Source organism: Trichomycterus rosablanca, chromosome 19 (genome assembly GCF_030014385.1).
Source record: "Trichomycterus rosablanca isolate fTriRos1 chromosome 19, fTriRos1.hap1, whole genome shotgun sequence".
Taxonomy (NCBI): Eukaryota; Metazoa; Chordata; class Actinopteri; order Siluriformes; family Trichomycteridae; genus Trichomycterus; species Trichomycterus rosablanca.
Genome location: NC_086006.1, coordinates 22,449,656 through 22,467,719, shown reverse-complemented (window position 1 = coordinate 22,467,719; position 18,064 = coordinate 22,449,656). Strand labels below are relative to the sequence as shown.

Below are 18,064 nucleotides of genomic sequence, written 5' to 3'. Positions count from 1 at the left end.
AGGATAAAACAATAATTATGTGTGTCAGTACATCGTATTGCGTATTGTTAAAGAAAAGAAATTCCCTGGTAAACAGCATGTGTGAAATGTGTGATCATGATTCTGTTACCCTAAAGAAGCTGCAGGTGTCATAACTTATAGCACATATACTGTTGACAAGAAAAATAATATATAGGTTGCATGGGGTATTATTTTAAGTTGTATTTAGAACAACTTTGATGTAGACTAGTGAGCTGCACAAAGCCCTGACATTAAACATGTTTGGGATGAATTGGAGCACTGATTGTCAGCCACTTCTCATTTAACATCAATGCCTTTTCTAAGGCAACCCTTAAATTATGAATTATATACAGTATAAATGAAAGATTTTGAAGCATGTCTTTTGTGCCAATTCAATTAAAAAATTGTTAGGTCAGGCATTGATGTTTGACCAAAGGGTTTGTTCATACATAAAAATGTTTGAAGTACTGAACACCTTGCAGTGTTTCAGATTCAGACTTGCACAGAAGAGTAAGCTAAAATGTGTCCTTAGCGATATGTGTATGATTGAAACCAGCATCTGACATAAAAATGGAACGTCAAATTATAGAAAATGTTTATTCGCAGTCCTTTGCAGCCGCTAAACTCTTCAAGCAATAGTTAAGTTAAAATGTGTTTTTGTGTAAAAATGAGTTTTTACTTATCTTTTATTATTTTATAAAAAATGGACACTGATAGCACAAATAAAATCAAATAAACTGATTTTCCTGCAAAATAGATCTAATGCTAGCTTTAAATCTCACACACAATTTCATAAGAACAGTTCAAAGGAATAAAAAAACAGCTTCTAAGCATGTCATTAACAGCCAAAATGGCCAATAAGCCAGGCAACATAAAATAAGTTGTTTAAAATGTATTTTACAAGTTCCAGTGGGTCCATCGTAGATTGTTCTGCTACAGTAATTCTTTATAAGGCACAGGGCACTTTTGCTTTATTGGAATGGTCTTCACACTTATTCACAGGGGATCACGTCTGGGTGTCGGGTTAATTCAGTATGAAGTACTTTTAATGTTAATACGAAGAAATCACTGATCAGACTGCTCCAAGGCCAGCTTTTCACTGGATTTACCAGTCATTGTTAAAGAAGATTTTTTTAAGTTAAAGGTGCACATACATTAATAAAAAAAAACAATTGATTACCTGATTTAAATAATTTCTGCATTTTTGTGACTAACTGAGACATGTATTCAGCAATCCTAGTGTAATGGCAGGGTACACCTCCCATTTAGCTTGTCACCTGTCAATAAGGCACAGAAGACTGACAGCTGTGGTTACTTAAACAAGCAACCTCTGTGTCTCGCAAAGGCCCTTTACATTCCCGGCCTCATTGGCAGATCTTTGCTGGCTTTTGTGTTTGTCTATCTCCCTTTGAGGTTATAATGTCAGGTTTAGTCCATCCTGTTTTTTCTGTAATATTTTTCATGTATACATATTCATATTCATGTGAATCCACTTAAAATTTTAATATTTAAATTTCTAAACATCATGCAAGTACAGAGCCATAGCAAACACCTTAATCAAGTCAGAAAAACAAAGGTTACACATGTGATTCCAGGAACCCCATACCAACAGTACAAGTACAGAAATTCGAGCATCAAGATATGGGCTGTACAATACTGGGCCATTGCACATCATCAAAAAAAATGAATTAAAAGACGTTCTAGGACATATTTTAAAAAATTTATTAAAAAAAAGAAGATGACTGTACTTGCATTGCCAAGCCAATCTTCTGTCTATTAAGACAAGTCCAATCTCAAGTCCATCGGAGGGAAGTTCATTGTGTTCTTGGGAAATTAAAGGCAATTTGCCAAGAGGAATGGATCTACCTCGAACCATAATGATGAAAAAACAAATTATTTCCTACAGCAAATGCCTGGAAGCTGTAATTGCCAATAATTACTTTGCAACAAAGTACTAACATTATTAATGTGTGGTATATGAAAGCATATGAATTATTGTATTGTTAACCATGTACCTAAATGGTCTGTGGTATTCTCTTGAGGTAAAGCTGTTGTCTGTTTTATTTTTTTAAATCCACTTCACAGTTGAAATCTGACTTCCTAATTAAATATCGGCACCATAGTTAGACTGATGAGCTTGTATAACCACCTCTTTGTCTGTCTGAAGGAACCAAAATGCCAATTAGGCTGAAGAGAGAAATGCTGGATCTGTAAGACATGCTTCCTTCACATCACTGCGTATGCAGCTTCTTCAATAAGAACCTGTCATGAAATTTGCACCAATAGCCTACCAACGCATAAATGCCAGCAATAATGCCATGGCTATTTATACTTATCTCATTAAGCAGAGAAGCAGGTGACTCATGGAGGACCAGGAAAGCCCAGTTGGCAGCTCATCTTAGCTGGACTTCAAAAGCGACAGGGAGTGTGGGAGAATGAATTTATGAACGAGGAAGATGAACAGTTATATGATTTCTGCCCACGCACCCTCTGCCTCTTTATGGGGATCTTCATCAAAAATGGTATCAGATGTAATTTTGTACTGTACTGTAAGTCCAATTAATGTTTCATTTGGTTTTCTGCCAAAAGTTTAAATAGGTGTTTTCTGATTATTAATGCAAACGTTTTCAGTGGTAAATAACTATATCGTAATAATGTACATGGAAAAAACTATATAGACACCATTGTAATTACCAGACTTAGTCTTTCCAGCCTCACTTGATGCCAAAATTTTTCGGCCAATGAGGGCTGAGATCTAACATCATTGGCTGGATCTTTTCACCTGTCAGTGACAGCCTCACAGATAGCCAAACCCCATACAGATAGAAATGCTTCTAATTTCACATATACCCTACTATAAGAGGTTGCAATTGTATAGCAGCAGTGAAGCCCAGTCAACCTCCCTTCTCTTTCCCTCAAGCTCAGCCAATCCATTTGAATGCCCAACCAGGTCTACGGCACTGTTAAAAAAACTATTGAACTGATGTTTTAAAAAGAACATTTTAAAAATGTACTTTAAGAACCTGCTTTAAATTCAGGAGTCAATTTTTAACCAAAATGGTTATTTTGTGGTATCAAGCATGATAGATGTGCCTTAAGGTACCATGAATTAAAATATTTCTATGAGATGAAGTGTTTCTTTCATGGAATTGCTCAAAATAACACTTTCTGACTGTAGCTGGCACCTTTATTTTTCACAGTGCATCTAAGCAGAGTGTAAACCCAATTGAAATGAAAAGAATGTGTGACAGTAGCTATTTGCAGGTTAATGGAGAGATAACGGCCAGTAAAATCACCAGGTATAGATTTACTCCTAGTACCATTCTACTTTTCTTAAGTTGTACCGGTTAATCTATCACTGCTGCCTTCATAGAGTTTGGTTTAATAGACAGTTTACAGAGTATAACCAACAACTGGAGATAAGAAAGAACAGAAAATTATATTAGCTTTACTCTGGCAAGACATTATGAGATTCTTTGTATTCTGGTGGCAGTACAATAGCTTGGGTTTTGCCCAATTAAATTTTTTTCTGGGTTGCTTCTTGTTAAACTCAGCTTGACATTAAATTATACATAATAGTAGCTTTCATTAATGACACAGCAGGTTACCCTGTGTGTTTTTATTGTACTGTTCTTAGAAAGGCTTATGGAATATGCCACTTTCTATTAAGAGATTATTCAAAAATATTAAGGACCAACTTATGTAACTGAATATTAAGACTTTAAATGTAGTTACAGTATATTAAACAAAGCAGGGTAATGTCTTACATGCAGACTCTTTGAATTTTACATAAATATACAGTTAAATAATTACATATACAATTTCCTTTAGTTTAGGGTGACAGCTTTTTACAGCCCTAGTAATAGTTCCATTCACTTTTTAATAGTGTAGTCAAACTAATGCTATTTATATGAGCACAGAAATGTCATCAGTTGTAATTTAGCATAATCACTACTGAGGTATCAGGAAAGAGCGTCTTACAGAGGGGGTTGTACTACGGAGTATATGTTTCAATCATTAAGTAAAAAAAAAAAACTGCACAAATTATTAAAGACTGCAATTACATACAAGTGTACATAAACTGTTGATGTATGATGTAAATAACTTTTATTTATTAATTCATTCATTCATGTAAAGTAGCAGCTTGACCCTGGTCAGAGTTGCTGAGTGTACCCCAGGCACACTGGTCTTTTTTATTAATAGTTTACTATATTGTAATTACTCTGTAATAAGGGCAGTGTAAATGAGGACATATTCAGGGCCCTTAAAAGCATGAAATGTAGACTTTGTTTTGGTTTCCATCTTCTGAAATAATAACTGTCGTGGCTTGACTAAACTGCAAAATAAATCATTTGAAGTGCGGCATGTGTGCATGAATATGTAATGTGTTTTATATTTGCTTCGCAATATGGGCATTGCATTTTTTTATAAAGGTCTAATCAGCAGATAGGAAAGGTGCTTGAATGCTAGAAATAGCATTCACTACTAAAAACAGGTACATCAGGTACATAAAGCACATCTAAAACATAAAACAGATTTATAGCTGGTTGATTACATTGTAGTTACACTGTGATTACAGTCAGAGACAAAAATCACAAATCCTGAATTTAAATGTTTTTGTGACAGATTTTTCAAGATATCTGATTTTTCCAGATATCACTCTACTGCCTGTAGATCAGAAGACAGAGAAATCAGAAATGAGAAAAGTTCTTATTATAGACTGTGGATCAATATTTAATTCCCTGACTGAGGTGTAAAAAATGCAGACTGCAGCCAAAGAGACAAATGTAATTATATCTAGATTATTACAACACAGCTACATTAGCAGAAGAACAAGAATATCTGCATCCTACAAGTTATTAAACACAATATTTTATATACATTTTTCATTCCATTCTGAATAAACATTAAATGTGTAACAAAGACAAGAAAAGTAAGGGGGTGGTCTTGCTGGTTTAGGCAAAAGGTGTTAGTCCACTATTCTAATAGCGACAATATCACCATTTATGAACAGGTTTAAGTACTACGTTTCAGGAAATGCTCATAAATTTAAGAATGTTCCTAAGTACGAAGTTACGAAGCATTAAAACTGCTTTGGGAAACCCACACCAAAACAACAAATACTGTCATGTCACTACCACATTGCAACAGCACTGCACAGCAATGACAAATGTAAAGTTATAATAGTGGTACAGTCAGTAACTGTATACCTACAGAGTATATCAGTCCCTCTAGATGTCTACATTTGCATTTCAGTAAATGCAACATGTCCAATCGTGTCCACTATTTTTGCACTAATTGTGTAGGTTGACTGGAAAAGCTTTTCAGTCATTGTAAGTGTGCAGCTCTGCCATGGATAAAGCAGAATATAATGTCTGTAATATCTCACTTCATTTTATTACTTTCCTCTTCTTTTCTATTTTATGTCATTGAGCAGATAAGCGTAAAGAAGACGATAACTGTCCTAGTCCATACACAGAAGCTTTTACACTCTACATTAGCTGGCATCGGATGAATGATAGAGAAGACAGAAATATTCCGCCCACTCAAAAAGCATGCCCAAATATCACCACGCACGGCTTAAAGTATATTTAGCACTGAAACTTGCAGCCTCACAAATGTTCCAAGTGTTTTACTCTGCAGCAATTACGAATAAAGGCGACAACTGGCAAAAACTGATAAAATGACCGCAGATGTATTGTTTCTTTGTAATTTCAGTAAGCAGTGCAATTTTAATACACATTTCATATTGTTTGCATTTTAAAATCAATTTTTCAATTTAAAATCATGGAACCCTTATTGAATGTTACTGGGTGTGAATTTCATTTCACTTTACTGTATTTATCTCATATAGTACAGAACCCTGGAAACTGTGTGAGGTGTTAAATTGTGGAATGTCATCTTACAAGAACATCTTAATAAGTGTCTAAGACCTTAATGTCATTTCAAAATTGAACTTCTGGCTTTGCTTGCCACATTTAGCTTGATTTTGTCACTAGGTGGTATTTCTTTCTGTCAATGCTCTTTTTGTAAGTGCTGGCAATTCTCATACGTCATGCTGACAAGGATAGATATATAAATTATTAAGCTTGTAAGTGAATTTACTGCACATAATTGATATATATATGTATATCCCCATGTAAATTCCCATGGTTGCAGCAGTTGGAATTATGAATACAAAACTGCAAATATTATATTATGTTTGAAAAATCCTATTAAACTCATTTTATTTTCAGATTTCATATCACGTTTTGACCTTTTATATGTACTGTGCTAAAGCCATAATGTCAACCAAAAAGAAATAAGTTCCGAGGATTTGCACTTATTCACCCAACAACAATGCAAAAACTGCATTTTCCACGTAATCAGGACAATTCCAATTCAAGAATATCGCTTCTCTCCCTAAGCGTGAATATCCTGCGAAAATACAGTACAATGTGAATTGTTTTATCAGTAACATTTCCAGCCAAAAATACATTTAGATTTTAATTTATCATGGTTGTTAAACCACCTTAGCAAGGAAAATTACAGAATGCTTAAAATAAACCAAAACCCAACCGCAAAACTAAATACAACTGTACTGTGGTAGATGTACTATGATATATTAACACTGGTGGTTAAATTATTTTGAGAACCAATGTAGGACACAGTATGCAGTTTGGGTTGCAGTTTTATGTTCATTAAATCAAATCAGCAGGCCAGCTAGCTAACTACCAATAAACTAAGAAGAAATTATTACAATTAACATAAAAAGTCTGTACTTTAACTGGTACATTACTTCAACTGAAGTTTTATATGGATAGGTGCTTAAAATTTTACCCAGTTATTTTATCCATCACCATAAGATTGTTGGAAACCTCATTTCAAAACCATGAAAATGCCCCCCTTTGCCCTTTGTGGCTGTAACAGCCTTTACTTGTTGTAGTGTATCTGTCAAAGTTATTGTAGTGTATCTGTGATTTGTATATGATTGACTTTACACACCTGTTGTCAATTGGTTGACCCAAAACACCTAAACTTGATTATTAGAAGAGGCGCCCACATACTTATGGCCATATAGTGTATACTGTTGAATGTAAATTATAGTGTGATGAGTACATGTAATAGGTTTGGTGACGTGTAAGAGATTTAATGGTGTACACCGTTCTGTAGTATCTGCTTTCAGGACATTATCCTACACTGGAGATGTAACCTGACAGTGTTTCGCTATACTGTACAACCTTGTATTGTATAATGACAATAAAGTTGAATTGAATTATCAGCATCTGTACATGTAAGGTAGATTGTCCTACAGTGTATCCTTCTGTGCATAAACTATCCACATCTTAGAAAAAACAGGATTCATAATGTGGGCACTTTCATTGGTCTACAACTCTGTAAGTTATACAGTAAAGTGCAATGACATATTATAGACTGATAAATCAGTATTTATCAATAAAATGAAGGCATTTTAAACAGTCCACTTGTACATGGTCCATTAAAGTGTTATATGTGTTATGTTTAGAGGAAGACTGCACACTGCAGTAATGTGGGGTGTTAATTCTGCATGAATAACTTATTGACTGCAACATTAAACAATTATTTATTTAGCCATCATGGAATTGTACTGTACAGATCAATGCTGGAGGGCGCTTTTTCAAAATGTCATCAAGGACAACACTGAATCTCCAACTCTCACATGCAATGTTTATTTCCCAGCACCCTGTGTCAGACCAATTCCTGTCATGGATTGATATTGATTCCAGGCTTGCCACTGACGAAATGTGGTACATATTTATAAGCGTTGATTCAGACTGCATTTTTACCAGAACACCAGGGAGCAAAGACAGATCTCGTACACCTTTGCATGAGCTGCCTGCAGAAACTTTACAAGAGCTGCAGAGGACCACCGTACCTCACTGTGTCTGCACATCTCACTGGCTGCTGCATAGAAGCCCTCCGAGATTTGATCTGTTTTGTGGCAGTTTAACAAGCCTGAGCAGAAAACACACTGCAGGACCAGAGCTCCATTTGAGAAATGCTGCCTTAGCTCCTACCTCACCTGCTGGTACCATATCTATCTCCAAATCTAACTTCAACCCACAGGGCTAGAGATAAACTGGGTAAAAGAAGCATGCAACTACAAGAAAAACAAGAGAAAAAGACAGAGAAAGGAAACAGAGAAACAGAAAAAAGCTGGTAGAAAAATACACAGAATAAGAAATGAGAAAAGATGAATAAAATACGAGGGCAAAAGAACAGAGGAAAGAATAAGACAGTTATACAGTCTCATAACTTGCTTTTTGTGTCTATTTCAAAATAGGTAGACTAATTTGGAACAGACAAATTGAATCAAATTGAAACACTACAGGCGCTGCAGGTTGGGGTGCAGTGTATCACCAATTTCAATTTCCATCCATTAGTCATAACTTAGCATTTAAGCTAGTGCTGGCTTTCACAGCTTTGTATATGCAATATGATATTTATCATTGCTAAAAAAAAAAAAAATTAGGACAAATTTAAATTCTTCACACAGTATACACAGTCATCTCGCTTGAGGAGCCTTGGTGTGGTCCTGAATAACCAACTGACCTTCTCTCCTCATGTAGCCAGCATGATGAGAGCATGCCGGTTCCTCCTCTACAACATCAGGAAGATTCGCCCATTTCTCTCCATGGAAGCCACTCAGATTCTTGTGCAGTCACGGCTGGACTACTGCAACTCCCTCCTGGCAGGTGCTCCTATGTACACTATCAAACCCTTGCAACTTATTCAAAATGAAGCTGCTCGCCTGGTTTTTAACCAACCTAAACACTGGCACATCACCCCACTGCTGTGTTCTCTTCACTGGCTTCCTGTAGCTGCCCGCATTCAGTTTAAAACTCTGATGCTCGCCTACAAGCCAAAAAGGGACCAGCCCCAAGCTACCTTCAAGGTCTAATAAAAGCCCGCTCTGTACCACACAAACTCCGAGCCACTAGTGTCGCTCGACTTGATCCTCCATTCAGGACTCGAGGAAGACCAGAATCAAGGCTTTTTGCTATACCTTCACCCAAGTGGTGGAACAAACTTCCTCTGTCTGTCCAAACATCTGAGTCTCTCAACGTCTTCAAAAGACAATTAAAAACCTTCATCACCTCTTTACTAAGCACTTAAGCTGACATGTACTTACTTACTAACGTTCTTATTCATTTCCTGCACAAAAAAAAACACCTTTGGTTCTATCAGGGTTTCAACAGACTTGTGTTCTTGAACTGTTGTCTACTTGAACTAGAGTAAGGTAATGTCTACTATGGAAGCTTTTCTGTAAGTCGCTCTGGATAAGAGCGTTTGCTAAATGCCGAAAATGTAAATGTAAATGTGCACAGGGTTAAAGTGACTCAAGTTACCTAGGAGGCTTATCCACCCATTAGCAAAATGCACAAAAATAAACTTCTAATTAATGTCTAACTGTAAAGCAAAAAAACAGCAGTGCTGTATTTAAATGTTATTTGATTTACATTGAGGCAAATCCACATAAATTCCACATCAACTAATGTCTATTTACAGCTTTGAAAGTCAAAACTAATAAAAAGGTGTAGAGGAAAAATACAAAGAAAAAAAAAGAAAGAGATTGAGAGCAAGAGGTAGTGACCCTATGGTCAGCTTGATCAGTCCTCATCATGTCAGCCATTACAGCAGTCTGCCCCTTGTGCCTGCTGGGGCATGATCATGGCCCAGTGCCACATGAAGCGTAGCTGCAAGCGTCTGATTACATTTAGGGTGTGTTTTCAATGCAGCAGGTAAAAATCACTTACTGGCTCACACTTGATCACAGTCAGTTCTTTATAGACCTGCAACACGCAGCGCTGCAGTGTATCAGCTTCATATCCTGCACTGAGCAGCGGGGACCATGCATTTTTTAACACAATTGATTACCCCATTGGTAAATGCTGGCAAACTTTACTTTTGCAGAATCCAACTAGAACAGGGTTGATTGGCAGATATGAGTACGAGCGCATATATATATATATATATATATATATATATATATATATATATATATATGCCGCTAATAAGCAACAAGTGCTAACAGGTTCGACAAATCTCTTGTGAAATCTTCACCCATTCTTCTTAACTGAGGTCTGGTGGCTTTCATGCTGCAACTGCTGTCTTTTACAGTAACACTGGGGCCTCTAGACAAAATCTTAGTCTGGGCCTTTAGGCGAAATTTTGAGCCTTTTTTTCACAGCCAGGCAGCTTTGCTACTTTACCAAGTTTATCTTTTAATGTTATCTCTAAAAATGTTCAAGTCTGGGATTATTTGTATGCCCTTTTCGATGCAATTAATCTTCTCTCTCAGCTTTTGTGACAGCTACTTAGTTGTCATGGTTGCAACACACCTTGAACTTGAATTTCTAGGTGGTGTAACATAACACATCAGACCCAAAGTAATTTAAGGGTCGACATTGAGTTCCCAATGGTTGAATCATGTTGTAACTTTAGGTCATACAGAGTAGCAGTATGTAGGGGTTAAATAATTACTCGGCAGTATTAACTAAATACCCTGCTACTATAAGATACTATAATTCATTCTTGTTCAATAGTTGTATCATTCAAGTGAAAAAGACTAATAAAGATTTATCCAGCTCTGCAACAAAATGTTTGCATTTTTGAACATTTAGTTTCTTTGGTGGGTTGATGTATTTATATATTATAAACCATTTTTTAAATTTGATTTGGAAGTTGGTATTTGCATTTCTCATTTCCCCTGTGATACTAGTCCAGGCTTTAGAAACAATATAAGAAACATTCAACAACAACTGGAGCTACAAGGAACCAAAGAGACTGTATACAAGTACTGCATTGGTTAAACAAAATGATCAGGATGGGTTACATGGCTTCACTACATCAGCTATGATATCCAGAAGGTAAAATGTTAAAGGCTTTAAAAGTTATAATTAGAACTTTCTAGTTCTACTTTTTTCCTGGAAAAAAATGTAAGATGCAGCATCTTAAGTGATTTTTAGTGATTGAGTATTGCTGCACTGTCTACTGCACTGCATTTACAACTGTGCACTTGATTTTGCAGCCTGATTGTTATTTATTGAATCGACAAGAAAAAAGAAACCTGACAAATGTTAAAATAACTTAATGTGCAAATTTCAAGCATGAACATAAATATAATAGCCTAATACAAATGAGATGATGTTACAATACAAAGATTTTGCTAATTTATTTTCATTGGAGAAGTGGAGAAAATTCCATCAGTCAAGATTTGTCAAGGTTCCCACTGGAAGAGTGGAAAAAGCCAGATAGCACACTCACAACTGCGTATCACCCATACGCAGTCTGCTTTCTGTTAAACCACTGATACGACCGGTGAGTTGCAAATTTCAATTTGCATGCTAAGTTCCATGATAAATCAGTGTGTGTTTGTTTGCCTGCTGGGTGGAATAAGTGTCAAAGAAAATGTTTAATGCACAATTAAAAGAGAAATATAAAAGAAAAAATGGCACAATGTGGGAGGATTTTAATTAAATATTGACAAAGCCTTTAAGAGTAATAGAGAAGAAGAAAACATTAATTGATTTAAGTAATCCATAGCAGAGAAAAATATTCAGAGGCCATCTAGTTTCTGTGTTTCTTTGTAAGTTGGGTAAAACCAAACTACTTGGCGTAAACACATGGCAACATTAAAAGAACATGCTAAACTCCTTACAGACAGTGTCCAGAGGTGGGGTTTGAATACAGATCTTTAGTAGCTGAATTCTGTGCAGTAGGAACATTGTGTACTTATTATTTAATTATGATTGGATAATTGTGAACTCTCTAAGGGATGCAGCTGTTGATAAAACACCAGAGGCAAAGGGTCAAAATCGAACAGGCACATATACTAATCACTCTTTGATGTACTAGACATAAACACAAACAAAGTCATTGTTTACAGTAACAAAGTACTTCAGTAAGTAAAACAAATCAAAGCATCAAGTGCATGTTTTGTCTGTGTTGTATTAATTCTTTGATCTTTGTTCAGACCAGACTAAACACACATTCAGAAAACACTGCAACAACGCACAATCATCCAGCACCTGGCCATCACTGCAGTTAGAAAAAGGTGTGACAAGCTGTACTTACCGGCTCTTGCCTGTTCCTCACACTTTTTTTCTTCTACCTTACTGTTCCCCACTTTCCACCTCGGTCTGCTTCTCTGCGTCCTGCATTCCCAGCGATGCTCACCCTAGCCAGTGCCTAGACCGAATGAGCCTGCGCTCCCACATGCCGTTTCTATGGCAGTGCAAGGCAGCCAGTCAGCATGATTCTGGGGGCAGATCCTCCATGCGCCACCAATAACTGCCTTATAATCCCCAGAGTGCTACCACACACACACACACACATATACTAACACAGACCTGTTACACATGCGAGAGGCACTAAAGCAACAGCAAGACCGCTGTTCCAAGAAAAGACAAAAACACATGCATATTCACCAGAAACATCTTCATGAATATCAAACACGTGTTTGAATAGATGTGAACACCAAAGGGACTGACTGTTTGTTGTATTTATTTAAAGACTGAATGAGATTCAGTACATGAAAGGGGCGAGGGAGGAAGCGAGCCACGTGCGCTCGCCAGGCTTTGTGCTCATGCTGACTCGTTAAGGATGCGGCACCCCATGCGACCGGATGAGTGTGTGCCTGCAAAGATTCAATATTCAAGCCTTCTGGCTCAGAACATGCTGCAGTGCCGTCTGCTTTCCTTCCACCACTCTGCCTGTTTCTGCCTCGATTGCCATCACTCCATCTACTGCATTCAGCCAGGCGTGCGACAAGCCTAAAGATCATTATTCCCTCCTCTTTCTTTGTTATCAGCTGCACCAGTTTTACGCTCAACCTTTACGCTGAAGACAAGCACTGCGCAACACAACCCATAAGAATGTAAATGAAATGCACAGCAATGCACACAAGTGCCAAATAAAAACGCAAGTAAAAATAAATATTAGGAGGAATGATCAATATGATCAAAATGTAATAATCTGGTTTATCTTAGTCTTGTCAGACAAAACATTATTTCGTAAAATTCAGGAAAGGTGAGGGAACTTGCTTTAACATGCGTTCAAAACCATGGTAAAGCACTAAAAATTAATGTGATAAAGTTATATCACATTGCAAAATGCTAGTGATGTACAGCAACAGGAGTTAAAGTGATTGTTGGCAATGTGAAGAGGGCAGTCAATGAGCCACAAAGTTGTACAGAATTTAACTTTACGCAAATGAGGAGTACAAAACTATACCATTTAGTGTGGATTAGCAAATTACGAAGTCCGTAGACATGTAAGCACATATAATGTAACTTAGTAATTACTTAAAAATAGTTGTTTTACCTGATAGTAAAGCTTGTGTTAATTACAAAGATATTAAAACAGGTAAGGTGGCGCAGCGGGATATTGCGCTAGCACACCAGCGGCAAGATTCTGAACTCCTCGGTTTGAAGCTCGGCGTTACCACCGGTCGGGTAGCCATCTAGCGGGCAAAATTTGCAGGATGACCGGACTATGTGGGTGGGGTCTTCAAACTTTGTGTAAGGACCCTGACTGGCAGATAGAGAAGCGCCTGTGCAGAGTGCATATGTGAAAAAGGGTTCCGCAAAGGGCTGCACATGGGTCGGAGGAGGAGTGAGCCACTGCATTTAAAACATTTCTAAAATAGCTTTTTTTAGTTACATACAAAGGTTTTGGTACATATATTAGGTGTTTAAAAATTGCTATTTGTAATGTCTTTATCTTCTATGCTTTTAGTCTGGCTTAGGATGGGTGGTAACTCTCTGGTGGACTGAGTAGCTGGCAGAGTGGCATTCAAGTTCAGTTTTTGCATGTTTTTTTTTTATTTCATGTGAAGTGCATTCTTGCTGCTCCAGTGAAGTGGTGCCTGTCTTTGCATTTCTCGAGTCCCACTTCAGGCTGCAGTTTATTGTTTTATTTCTTAAGGTTTTATTGTTTTATTGTTGTTCATTTATTATTTATAGTTATCACTTCTTCTGTTTGAGCAATTTTCACCCAAGATGCATTTTCACCCTTTACTTCTGTGTGTTTTCTACCTGAACTCTAGTTCTAAGGACAGTTAACTAATGGCTAAATATTTCCGATAAACAATAAAAGCTCTAGGTTTTTAGACCTTTATTTAATCATTTTAATAACAGTAAGCTGTTAAATTAAAGCTCTTTAAAATACTATACATTGAAAAAAAGGTTAACCCAGTCCCAGCATTCAGAGTAAATATTTCACTACTGCATGAAGATTATTCATTCTGTTACACATGCAGGGTACACGGTTACTCTATTAAAGGCAGATCAGCTTATTTTCACTTATTGACCCTCTATGTGAGAGACTGTTTTAAGCCCTACTATAGTGAACTCATTATGTTCATGCAAACAAGAAGCAAGCCGCCTGAATAAGTATGAGCCAATTCTGCCTATACCACATTCAGGCATTACTGAAATAGTGTCTGAGCAATGTTCTTCTCTTTAATGAATCTTACATCAATACTCTCAATCATTTCGGGCTCCGAGCACTAAGACGCTCTGTGGGTAAGCCATCTCAAAGCCAGTAAGTTCAAAAGGAGAGGGTTAGATTATGTCCTTTAGGGATTGTTTGGGTAAGAATATGAGTCCAATAAGGGGCTTGTGATGGGTTGAAATCTGTAAAACCCTTATGAAGTCAACCCTGCACTTTTGGAAAGAAAAAAGTGATGAATGTAGAGGACACACTGAAGAGCACTAGAAGAAGATTACGGCAGGATACAAAAGACCTGATCCATTAAGCACCACTGAGGTGGATTGTTCTCGGCTCCAGTGATTCTGATTTAAAGGTGAACAAATACAATAACGTCTTTTATCATTAGGAGAAAAGATAACTCTTGTAATGACCTGATTGCCGTGTTTTTTTGCCCAATTTTGCTGACAACACTAGGTCATTAAATTTTTTTTTTCTTTTGACCAAATGAATAAAAGCTTTGTCTTCAAGAGAGTAGGTTAGACAGCTGTATATGTTTATGTAATGCTTACTCATTAGGTAAAATTAATATTGCCTTTTTGACAAATTACAAAAAAATTACAGTAACATATTAAGTGTCAAAGGTATCTCAGGATCAAACATGAAAAACAAGAGGACCTTTTCTATAGTGAAAGACTTTCCTAGGTGCACTATACACATGCATATATTGTTATTACTATTAGTAGTAGTAGTAGCAGTAATATTGTTGTCATTATAATTATTATTAATTCTCAGTCCATGTAGGGCAAGGCCAGATACCGCTGTCAAATGTGTTTGAGCTTCAAACCCTCAGACAGCATTACATGATATATTAACTATCTTCTGAGCTTCTGTGATAAACATCACTAAGCTTCTGACTACTACTAAGCTTCTGTGATAAACATCATGGCTACATTGGTTCGGCAGTACTTTACCAAGAAATGTAAGCTCAAATTCAATTATGCAAAGTGAAAGTCTCATATCAATTCTATGCAGAAAGACAATAAAAACATGTGCCGTGCTCAGAGGAGTTCATGTTTTTTGAGAAAAAACAGACATTGAGTTTTCTATACCAAAGAAGGAAAAGACCATCCAAAATGTAATCAGCAAAAGGTGCAAAAGACAAACAAAAATTACCCATCCAAGGAAACTTTATTGTTTTTTTAACTGTAGCATCCTATAATGCCACACTGAAAGTGTTTAAGCTCTTTAGTTTGACTTATTTTACCGCCACTGTTTGTCTATCCATGTTGCATACCTATGCCTGATACACCTGTTAACAATGCATGTGGGTGAAAATAGTCAAGTCCACCAGTTAAAGGAGCAGTTACAGAATAACAAGTCATTAAGTTTATTTGATTATTTATTATTATTATATTGGTGTAGGACGATGTAGGACACACTAGTTTCCACCCTTAAAACATTATGCCCAATTAAACAAGAGCCTACCATTTCCATTTCTTCTGACCTCTCACACCTGCTTGAAATTCATAACAACAACTCACACTTGCTTCTGCCAGTAAAAAGGATTTAATGGACTGCGCATTCAGTCAATTGTAATTCAACCCTGTATGTTACACATTTCCTAATTACACTTTCTGCATGTTAATCTGAGATGAGCAGACATGGCTGAGAAGAGGTGGGTTATATTTTTTGTCAAAAGTGATTGCCAGACTCAATTTATTTCACACTTGTGTGTGAAATTGTTGGCGAATTTTGAAGGTGATGACAAAAAGATAGCAGGTTTTGTTAAAATACTGCCCACCCCTTTCAGCTGAGCAATCAGTGCTTAAAGAGAAAGTGCTTGAGCCTTTCTTCTGAGCTCTTGGTACACTTCACCATTTGCCCACCTGCAAAGTCTGGTATAGTCTGGTTTAATCTATGGGCAAAAGTAAGTGGACACTAATTATTAGGTCTAGGTTTCAGCCACATTTATTAATAAGGTAAATAAATTATAAAATTAATTATATCCACCATGAATTTGCACAAATGAATGTCCATAGAAATATAGTGTATCAGTCTGATGTGGAAGAACTCCTCTGGCCTGCACAGAGCCCTGTGAAATTCCACTAAAAACCTTTGACAGTATTAAGACAGGCCTATTTGTGTCCACATAATTTTCATCATATTGAGTGTACTGTTATTATTGTATTAAAATAATTTAGTACATACAATTATTTTGCAAATACTGCAACCTTATTAACAAAGTGCTTCTGAATTAATGACACTATTAAAACAATTGTTAAATATTTAGCTTTTTCTAAACATGACAGTGTTAGTACTAGGCACATATCTAGTGCAGGATATCATAGTTAAATAAATTGCTATATTCATAACACATACTACAATACACCAAAAAGTGGAGAGCCAGCTCTTTTTTCATATGAACAAAAAAACATACAATCTAGTATTATGATGTGTAATCAGATGCAAAAAAAAAAGCTTCTGTCACTGTTAATTAAACAAGGGCGTTGTGTTTTCACACAGAGATTCTGCCTTCACTCAGCCAATGATGATAAAAAGCTTTGAAGTGTCGCTGCAGGAAAAACAACACTTATCTTGTACTTCATTACAGGTTATCATGTACAAGACAATCATCAAGAAAATAATTATTCTGCAAACCAATCATAAGTGGGGATTTTCAATCAGATGAAACTGAAATAACAGCCAGTTGTCACTGACAAATTATTAAGAAAATTAGACTTAACATCATTTATTAAGCAAGTTGCATTGCTATAGCATTACTGTACATCACTCTATGTTGAATCTTTGTTGCTTGATTATAAGTAGCAATTTAGATATTTTTATCACTAAGACAAAAAACATTGTCTATTGAGTTGTTGGCTCTAGCACAACCTAGAAACAATGAGAACAAGACAGAAATACACCCAAAAAAGAGCAGTATTAATTAGCAGGCACTATACACTCATCAATTTACTTACTCACTCCTTTAAAGTGAGCAAACCACCTTCTGCATGTTTAAGGAAAGTTAACGAAAACTGGAGCACCTGGAGAAAACTCACTCTAACCCAGGTAGAACATACCTGGACAGTGACTGAAAGTAATGTTGGAACCCAGGTTTCCAGGATCCTGCTGTGTCACTGTGCCATACACACTATAACATTACTTTCCGTAAGTTACACATGGGTTGATAAAGCATAAAGTCATTTCATTTGCTGTCACACAATGATTAATAGCTACACTAAAGCCACTTTATCAATTTCAAGCTTAGCAAAATATCCTGCACAGTTTATAAGAATGCAGGCCTAGAAAAACATCCTTTAAAAAGAATTTACAGTCCTGGGAAAAGATAATTGCCCCTTTTCTGTTATTGCATATTTGTCACAGTGAATAGTCTTGGCTCATTAAACAAGACATAATGTTACAAAAAGAAAAATTAGACATTTAAAAAACAAGCTAGTAAGAAGTTAAACTTTGTAATGACTGTTGTAATGTGTTGCTTTTGCGTTTGAGCCTTGGTAGTGTGGCCAGCCTGGCAGGGTACTTAACAAACACACCTGGCTGTGTCTGAGGGAGGGGAGGCCAGATGGATTCAACTTACAACCGCTGTAAC

At 36.5% G+C, this 18,064-nt stretch overlaps 1 protein-coding gene across 1 annotated transcript in view; it reads right to left on the bottom strand.

The window, feature by feature from the left end:
* The window catches only part of syt6a (synaptotagmin VIa), a 103,066-nt gene that overhangs the window by 35,170 nt on the left and 49,832 nt on the right, over positions 1 to 18,064 (bottom strand). The window lies entirely within an intron of this gene.